Here is a 10,905-nt window from a genome sequence, read left to right as displayed (position 1 = left end):
ATCACTGATATTTATGTTAACATATGTTAACTAGCATGCTAGCAGCTTTCTGCACTCACCTGGTGCATTCAAAACTGAGACAATTTCACTCCAGCACTTCTCTTTCTCCTTGCGGTTGTGATGCATTTTCAACACATTATACAGACAGTTGTGTTACTACAAAATGTCAAGAAACAGTTTCCTCTGTCTCTACTATCCAACGGAGCCATACATCAGCTGTTTTGCAGTTTTGCGCATTGGCTCTGAAAGTACTGATGTAATCATATAGCCATCATTCATCCCGATTTGAATTCTAAATATCAGACATGTTTAATATTAATCAGGGCTGCCCCGATTTGTGTGCAAGCAGATCGTGAGGTGCAAGATTTGATCTGTGAATGCTTCACATTGCCAGATAATCCGCGCCGAGCATCTGGACCGATCGAGGTGCTGGACAAGATCTTTGCTCCGATTCTCGGCAGAGGGAAATCAGGGCTAAATCGAGCTAAAAATCCTGTAGTGTGAGCCAGGCTTTAGTTTGACCTGACGCGGTCATGGAGACCACTTGTGTCTGTCTGTTGCAGTCTGTGAGAATGTTCATAAACTCCCAGTCCTTCCTGTTGAAGTCACAGAGACCACCTCTGAATTCACTCATGTGCATGTCCTGTCCTGTTTCAAGGAGGCATTTTCTGAACTCTCTGTCTGCATTGTATTGACCAAAGAACTCTCTGTTTGCCCTGTCATGACCAAGAAAATAGTTTCTGAACCCTTTGACTGTTATGTCATGGCTAAGGAGGCCGTACATAAATTTACTACGTGTCTTGCTTCAAAGACTGGTTCTGAAAATCTCTGCCTGTCCTGTCATGGCTATGGAGGCTGTCTGTGGGACTCTCTGCCTGTCCTGGCCATGAAGGCCACTTCTGAGCTCTTCACCTGTCCTGTTACGGCTAGGGAGACCATTTCTGAACTCTTAGTTTGTCCTGTTCTGGTCGAGGAGACCATCATTGAACTTCTAGCTAGCCCTGCCATGGCCACAAGGGCTATCTATGAACTCTCTGACCGTCCTGTCTTGGCCAAAAAGGCCGGTCCCGAACCCTCTGTTTGTCCTGTAATGACCAAAGAGGTTGCATCTGCACTCTCTGACTGTCCAGCCATGGTCAAAAGGACTACCCCTGAACTCTCTGCTCACCCTGTTAAGGTCAAAGATGCTGTTTCTGAACTGTCTGCTGGTCCTGTTACAGATGCAGAGGCCGCAGTTAACCTCTCTGTGTTCTTTGTTCCAGTCCCGCCTGTTCCCATCACTGTGGTCTTCTGCCATGCTCTGGTGGCCTTCAGCTCCCTCTCCGGTTCTCATCAGCTCCACCTGCTCTGCCCTGGTGGTCTGTCACGATCACCAGCTGGAGTGCCCATAATCTCCACCAGTGGGCACTTCATCCCTGACTTTTACCATTCACCCAGGACTCCATTTCCCACAATCCTTTGCACGGACTCACTTGCACTCATCATAAATTGCTGTCACCTGTCTCTCATTACCTCATTAGTCTCACTATAAGAATGGTACACACACACTCTCACATCGCTGTTGATTGTAAGCCTGTTATATTTTCCCAGTTTCTGTGTTCCCTTGTTTCCTTACCTTGGCTACGTGTGTTTAATCTTGGACTGTTTTCCGTGTTTTGATTGTTTGCTGCCTGCCCTGACCTTATGGCCTATTCGTTTGATTTCTCTCTTGGATTATCCTTGGATGTTATTGTTTGCTGGTGATCTACCCTGTCTGTCTGACCACACTTTAAAAAAAAAAAAAAAAGCTAGCATTTGCATCCAGAACTCCAGGGTGTTCCATGACTGCCACGTTACACATTCAAAGTTTTCCACAAGTGTGGCCCCCTCTAGTCATCTCTGGAGAGCAAACAAAAAAAAAAAAGTGACCCTGGTCTCATGAGATCAGGTTTGCATAAACCATATCCTTAAACATGAATATATTTACTGTGAAGCTTTAAAAAACTAAATTTTTAATTGTGGAGGGGTGTCTTTGACCTAAATTTTGTTGCTTAGAGGTAATTTTACAGAAAAACTAAGGCAAAAAAAAAAAGATTTAAAAAAGTATATTTTGCAAATATTTTTTATGACAACACAAAAATCTCACAATAAACATGTACCCAGAAGTGCCCAGCAGTTACTATTGTCTCTAATATGAACCTATGATGTTACTATATATTGTTATGGTGTTACTAGTATGATATGATATATATATATGAATTGAATATATATTTGCTTATTATTCTTATACAGACATACTCCATTGTATGTTTCTTGGTTTCTTTCATTTAGGAGCCAGTCCTTCTGCCCCTTGTTATCTAAACTCAATTTTCAAACTCAGTGTAAATCAGTTTTATATTAAATTTACTTACTTGCCTCAGAGGGGTGCAGACCCAGAGTACACAAACCAGATGTTTTCTGATTTGCAGATCCATTGCAGGATGCAATTGTTATTAACCCTAAATTTAGCCAAATAGATGTACATCAGAGCAGCTTTGTGATTCTAATTCTATCATGAGTGTATCAGTTCCTGATCTTTCTGAAATAAAAGAGATTTTGACAGTCATTTGGAACAGAATGGTTTTTGGAATTGGCCAATATATATATATATATATATATATATATATATATATATATATATATATATATATATATATATATATATATACTATATATATATATAATATACTGTAGATATATAAACAGGAGATAAAAGGATTTATTTAGTCAGTGTCCAAATTCAATTTGAAAGCCACATATATTTCAGTTGGGAGCACTCTTCTCTGTCTGGGAAATAATAGTTTGGCCCACTAAGCAGCCAAGCGCCCAGTGAAGAATTATAATTGGCTGGTGGTCCTTTCTGCTCAGAGCATGTATGACTCATCATATCTCTCCATCTAGAAACCGTATCATCAAATCTATCTATAACCATTACTTCTGTTTATTTCCTACTGATTTAGTCTGTGCCCATGATGAAATAAATTACATATAATAAAAATAATATATAGTAAAACAATACATTAATAGAAAAATACTGATCTGATTTCAAACAAATTTAAAAATAGACTTAGAGAAGGTGTAGATATTTCTTCATCAGAACAGACTGGGAGAAATTTAGCTTTACACTCGTTCACCAGTAGATCGCAGAGTCCATAATCCATAATAACACTTCCTCCAGTGTAAGTTCTTCTTTTTACATCCAAGTCCATAGATATATTTTGTTTTGGACTGTTTTGGCTTCTAAACGATGCATGATCAATGTATATTTCTCTCCTGATTGAGACAAGATTACTTTTGCACTGGAGAAATCAATATTTATGGAGAACTTGTATCTTATAAACATCTTGATGGATTTGTTTTTATAAACATGCAGCGTTTTGCCTCACAAGATGTTCACTGATTGACTGGAGTTGTGTAGATTACTTGTGGATTATTGTGATGTTTTTATCAGCTGTTTGGCTCATTCTGACGGCACCCATTCACTGCAGAGGATACACCAGTGACTCAGATGGCCTAAGGGTGAGTACACTTTAAGAAAACATATAAATAAACAAAAACAACTACATATTGAATGGCCTGAGGTAGAGTACATTTTCAGCAAATTTTCATTGTTGGGTGAACTGTTTGTTGATGTTTTGTCCTATAGTGAATCTCTTATGCAGCTGATGACAACATGTCTCTTAAGACTCAATTATAAATAGACAACTTACCCCAAAATAGTACATATGCCTGCTCTGGGTGTGTAAAAAATCCAGTAGGTCAGCATTATTCCATGCACACATATGGGTGTCACATCCTCGGCTGTCAAAGTCAAAGGGCGTCCCAGTCAGCATCCTCTCATCTAATGCTGAGGTCAGGGGGTTGGAACATGAGCCAGACAGGATCTTATAAAGTCCCTGCATCAGATATGATTCACATTTGTCTCATTAAACTGAGACAGGTTGTTTTTTAAAAGTCATGTTCACTATTCAATTGTCCTTGTCTGCACTCTTAAATAAATAAGCATCTGTGAACTGTGATTCAGATTCACCAATGGTATGAAAACATTTCAATTAAATTTAAATTAGGGAAATTAAATAAAATGTAAGAATAATGAATGAATAAATATATACATATTTAAATGTTTTAATTATGAGCTTAAAAACGTAAAAAAAAAAAAAAATTTTATTACATAAAATACTTTGATTAATTAATCATTTGAGTTTTTATTAATTAGCCTAAATGAATCACATATGTATGCTCCCAAATTAAGATAATTCTACAACATTATGTTATGACAGCAGGGTGAAAAAGCACTGAACATACATTAAAAATGTGCTTTTGTTTTATTTCCATATCATTAAATATAAACCTGCAGTCCACAGCAATCCATCCATTTAATTAAATTAACACATTCAATTGACGGTCCTAAATCAAACACTCAGGTTCTCAGAGACAGCTAACAAGCAGCAGAAAATTATGACCAAACCAAGCATGTACGTTGACTTGATACACAATTGAAAGAAATTATGCTGCAAACCAGCACCCCAAATCCCTTAAAGCAAAGAGTTGGCTGCTTAAATGCAGTGTAAGAACTTCATATCCAATTGCTTGGCATGCTAATTGTCTCCCACTTCATTGCGCAGAGTGCTAAAAACCTGCACGGCTCATAAAGCACAAGAGATTGAATGGGCTGATTGGCTTCTGTTCATGATTTCATGGCTGCTTCTCTCTATCCATTAAGAATAATTTTATTTATTTATTTTCCTTTCAATCGGTTTTTACTTGACTCTCCTCTTAAGATTCCCAGACTGAAGAGGACCACAGTACCACTTCAACCTGAAATTCAGTACCATTGAAAACAAGCGTGTTGCGGGCAAAATTGAATGGGAGCTTGATTGTGCAAACAGTTAGGTAATCCCATCTCATTTTGTAAACACAAATTAATTGCGTTTACCCTTGGCCCCTTGCTGTTCAGGATCAAAGATGTTTAAAAGACAAGAAAATCATTTAAAATCCCCAAGTGCTGTTGGAAGGAGTCCTCCAAGCTAAACCTTTTACTTGGAACAAAATCTTTGGATCACTAAATGGCAGAATATCCCAAAGAGCGCTGCTGACAGGATACCGCAGTATGTTATTCACATGATGAAACAGCTGCATATGGTCTGCCAACAGAAATAAAACTTATAAGGCAGTGATTTATGTCCTCCCTAAATCATTGCAGGAGGTGAAAGATGCTGTGAAACATTTAAAACATGAAAATAACAGTGAAAAACAGGCTACCTTATGAATCTTATAAACCACTAAACTGCTTTGCTTCTTCTGTCAGTCTTCTCCTCAAGGACAACTAGTTGCCTTTGCCTAGCAGTAAAACCGCTGAGATTGGAAACATTTTATGGTACATTCTACATCCAGTATTGGTCAAAACGATTATAGCTGAACATCTAATATATCTTCTTCATGCCAAACACCAGAGCCTAGTAGTAAAGAATGTCAAATGTGTGAGCAATCTCATGGGTCTCTTCAAGCATTTTGGAGATCTTGACAACATCAGATCTACAACATTTTGTCTATTTCACTAGTCAGTCACATATTGGGACACACTAGTGTAACAAGGTAACATGCAAGTTTGTGCAAAGTCTCAGTGCTGTTGAATAAATATGAACACATAATTCTCCCAGTTTCTACTTGAAGAACCACTGGAACTGGTGGAACAGCTCAGTCAGGTCACTGTTAGCTCAGCCAAGCTGGTCCACCAGCGCTGCCAGACTTGGGCTGACCTTGAAGACTAATTTTACAAGCCAGAGAGGAAGAGGGAGACAGTATATCCATGTGTTGTGCCGATTGGTTACTTTAAAGTATGTTTGCTCTAATGTTTACTGTAAGTTTGTTTCTTTATCACAACAGATTTGAAGAAATTTAGCATTACATCCCTTGCTTACCAATAGATACTCTGCAGTGAATGGGTGCCGTCAGAATGAGAGCCCAAACAGCTGATAAAAACATCACAATAATCCACAAGTAATCCACAAGACTCCAGTCCATCAGTTAATGTCTTGTGAAGTGAAAAGCTGCATGTTTGTAAAAAAAAAACAAATCCTTCATTAAGATGCTTTTAACTTAAAACATCTTTAGTCCTCCATCTATTATATTGCTTTCTCCAGTGAAAAAAGTCATCTCATCTGAATCAAGAGAGAAATATCCACAGATCCAGCATTGTTTACAAGTGAAAACAGTCCAAAGCGGTTCTAAACATTTATGTTGTTGGGTTTGATGTGAGAGGGCAGCAGGTGGTGGACTCTTTCTGGGTCATTGACTAGTATTTTGGCCAGAAGCAATGGTTAAAATTCCTTAAGGATGGATTTGTTTTCCACAATAACACGCCGTTTCACAAGATGTCAATTGATGGACTGGAGCCATGAGGATTACTTGTGGATTATTGTGAAGCTTTTATCAGCAGTTTGAACTCTTGGCAGTTATTTTATTTTACACACATTTGTCTTGTTTTGTCCTTGAGCTCTTTCTCAAAATGTTTACATGAGTATCAACACTTGTGGAACACTTTTGTTCAGTATGCAAAGAAGGGTTCAAATTATATTATATTATATTATATTATATTATATTATATTATATTATATTATATTATATTATATTATATTATATTATATTATATATTATATTATATTATATTATATTATATATTATATTATATTATATCCATTTAGCAGCCAGTAAAAACACACTCTTTAAATTACTTATATTTGTAGTGTTAAATTAAGTTTAGTTTTAAAAATACTTAAAAATCCCTTAACTTGGGATCCAACTCAGTGGATTTGTGATATTAATTGAGTTAAAGTGCCATGGCAACTGTTCAGAATATTGATTTCATAAGCACAGAGGAGCAGCTGCTCAGCTTGAACAGAACATCTTCATAGTTTCCTCTCAGAGGATCAACTCTATCATAAAACCACGAGGATTCCCAGAATCAGAGATGGGCAACATTTTGAATGGTTCTGTTTTGTGTCTGCCATAATAAATTCTGATACAGAGTTTATGCAAGTCCACTTCACCTCCAGTGTATATGCTACAGTGCTGTCACAGCAAATAGACCTTGTCCTCTAATTTCTGTGTTTAGCATTTTGTCTGCACAGTGTCGATGGAGTAAATGTCCAGACAGTGTCCTTGTTCACCTTGGGATGTGTGGTCTGCTCAGCTATTATCAGAGCGGCACTTGCTCTTAAACTAAAGGTATTGTGGGTTCACTAGAGAACAGTGCTGTCTATAGAAGCATCTCACATTACTGTGCTTGGACGCTAAATTAGCTGATGGTAGCGATCTTCTCACAGTAAAACAGCTATAGCAATATCACATTTAATTCAACTGGAAGGATCAGTCTGGGACATTTTTAACCTCCTTCAGCATTTCTTTGAAATAGAGAGCTGGGCTTGATATTTCTTAATTCATTTGATTTCCTCAAAAGCCATTTTGCATAAACAAAATTAGAATGGATATTAAGATGGCTTTACTTGGCACTTGACACCAAAACATTTGACACAAACACAAGATACACATGGAGAGAAACTAGCTTTTAGATATTTTACCTTATGAATAAAACTGGATTCTCTTTACAAAATAAAAATGACATGGAAATATATTAGAAAATATAATGTGATATTAAATAATACATTTCCATAAATAGAAAACCAGTGCTTATTTTTTTATTATACTGTAATGTACGCATGGACCATGAATGTATATTGATGCATAAAACATATTAATGAAGACAAAATCTGCATAACATTTTTACGTTTTTACAAATTGAAACAATTTAAAATATGGGTTTACATATGAACACATATTCATGAACACATTTCATATATAAAAATAGGTGTGACAGTATATAAGCAAACAGTGTTTACTGAAAAAATATTAAAACTGTAGAACTGTATTTTTATTTGTGTTTATTTATTTGTTTATTACAATTGGATGTCTTTTTAAAGACATGGCAACCTGGTAGATGTTAAATGAGATTTTGTTAGATTAATAACTGACATTGATTACTATATATAAAATACATAGTGCGTACATACAAATATGAGTAATATTAAGTTTATATTATGGAATATACAGTTACATATATTATGATGTATGTACTGTAAATATATTGTCACATATTTTTCAATATATGAAAAGTGGCAATTTATTATGAATTATTCAATACATTTGAATTATTCTGTTTATACATTACTCTGTATATTTACAATATATATTACAATTAAATTTATACTAATGCATTTTATATATTAATAGTTAATACATCAAGAAAACTTACTTTCAAGGTGTAAGGGTGCAAATATACCTGCTTTTAGGACAGTAGACAGATCAATCATATAGTTAGACTGAAGGAGAACTCAACCTAACCTGTTTTTCTAGAAATGTCTGCAAAGAACAATCTCTTGATGATGATAGATTCTGGTCGTTCATGTTAATGAGGGGTGTTTCACTTTGGGAGATTGCTGAGCTAATGCTTCAGTGAGAAGGTTTTGTGCGCTGGACACACTCAAGTACATTAAGCTGATTGCTGCTCCTCCGTTTATACGAAACGCTGGCAAAGGCAACACAATGCCGTCCCAAACATGTAAGCTGAAAACTACTACTATGAATTTTATATTTTGTGCAGGAAGCCGTTATGTGTATTTTTATGACATTGTTCTGTCTAAAATATGTTTTATTCAGTTGTTGGTTGGTGATGGATGACCATGATTCGATTGACACAGCTGGGTTCAATCACTCATTGCTTTGGTTTATTACAACATCAATACAATCAATCCTCACCAAAGTCAGCCAATGCTATAAAAAGTGCATAACCGCTATAAAAAAAGTGTAATATAATGCAGTAGATCTCATTTTAGTTTTATATTGATTTTTCTTTGTATATCCTCCAGTATATAGGATCTACAGATTGTTTGTTCCATTTTCGTCTAAACCTCTTTTAACATCAGACAAATGTGTCACAGAGGATAAGTTTGAAATTTGTCACCATCTTACTGTGTGCTGTGGTAACCTTACAGAGCCCATAGGTTTAAAAAGCTTTAGAGTGGTTATCTGGGCTTGCCAATTGAAAAGACAGTCTACAAACAAAGGGCTATATCACGGGCTGTACATTGTTTAAAATCTGTGGCCGTTTATTGAGTGGCACTAAGACTGATAGATAGAAGGGATCTTTTATGTTCAGACACACCTTTTTATTGCCAGACCAATGCAGCCCAAGATTAATGGGGTAGGCAGGCTGATGCTCATGAGCGTTAGACCACTGTCTGTTTGGCATCCAGCCCTGACAGAGAGCTATTGCTTATGCAAACAGGCAAACATGCCGTCTTGTTTTTTGACAACTGTAAAATACGTGCTAACATGTAAATGAAAGTGAATTTTGTCATTAATTACTCACACTCATGTCGTTCCAAACCCATAAGGCCTTCGTTCATCTTCAGAACACAAATTAAAGGGATACCCCAAATCCCAAAAAATGAAAATTTTGTCATTAATCACTTACCCCCATGTAATTTCAAACCCGTAAAAGCTTTGTTTGTCTTCGGAAAACAATTTAAGATATTTTGGATGGAAACAGGGAGGCTTATGACTGTCCCATAGACTGCCAAATAAATAACAGTGTCAAGGTCCAGAAAAGTATGAAAAGCATCGTCAGAATAGTCCATCTGCCATCAGTGATTCAACCGTAACGTTATGAAGTGACAAGAATACTTTTTGTACACAAAGAAAACAAAAATAACGACTTTATTCAACAATTCCTCTCCTCTGTGTCTCTCCAAATCAGCGTAGCGCCATTTTGGCAAATCTGAGCAGTACCCAGGCGGCGTACGCTCTTCTGTGTCAGCCACGCCACAAGGATACGTTTTTTACATGTATTTACGCTTTGGTTTGAAAGAAAACTACTGTCACCTACTGGCGATTTTAATTTCACATTTCGACTATTTCTTTCATGTTTTAAAATTATTTCAAATATCAGTATTCAATGTTTTTTATTTCAGTTTAAATGCATCTGTGTTCTCTCTGAGATACATTAACTGTGTAAAATAAATCCTAATGCTATTTCAGATACAGATTCCAGAAATTTTTTCTTATGTTGGAATGAAAGACACTAAGTACCGGATAAAGTGCTTCTTATTCTTACCCAAAAAATACAAAATCTTGCTACTCAAGCTGTGTGTGAACATTTTATATATATATATTTATTTGCTTCTTTTCCATTTTGCATTTACTTGTACTTTTACTTTCATTACTTAAGTATGTTTAATATTTAAAAAATACTTTTCGTACTTAAGTACAATAAATATCATATACTTTAAGACTTTTACTCAAGTAATATTCTAAACGGTTCTAAACTTTATTCTAATATTCTAAATTCTAATATTCTAAACTTCCCAAATGACCAAAGTAATTTTCTGGTAAGATATCTATACTTTTACTTAAGTATGGCTTTTAGATACTTTATACACCACTGCCTTTAAGATATTTTTGATGAAGCTTCATAACATTACAGTTGAACCACTGATGCCACATGGACTGTTTTAACAATGTCCTTACTACCTTTCTGGGGCTTGAACATTTCAGTTGCATTGCTGTCTATGGAGGGTCAGAAAGCTCTTGGATTTCATGGAAAATATCTCAATTTGTGTTGCGACGATGAAAGAAAGTATTATGGAAGTAATTAATGACAATTTTAATATTTGGGAAAACCATCCCTTTATTTGTTTTTGTCCCTAAATTAAAAAACATTAGGGGATGCACCAATATTAAAATACTGGCCAAATAAATTTCATTGGTTGAACAACTAAATAAATAGACAATACTAAAATATATACTATACTCGCTACATATTTTTTGTAT

This window comes from Cyprinus carpio, chromosome B20, assembly GCF_018340385.1.
Source record: "Cyprinus carpio isolate SPL01 chromosome B20, ASM1834038v1, whole genome shotgun sequence".
In the NCBI taxonomy this organism is placed as follows: Eukaryota; Metazoa; Chordata; class Actinopteri; order Cypriniformes; family Cyprinidae; genus Cyprinus; species Cyprinus carpio.
This window is presented reverse-complemented; position numbering follows the sequence as displayed.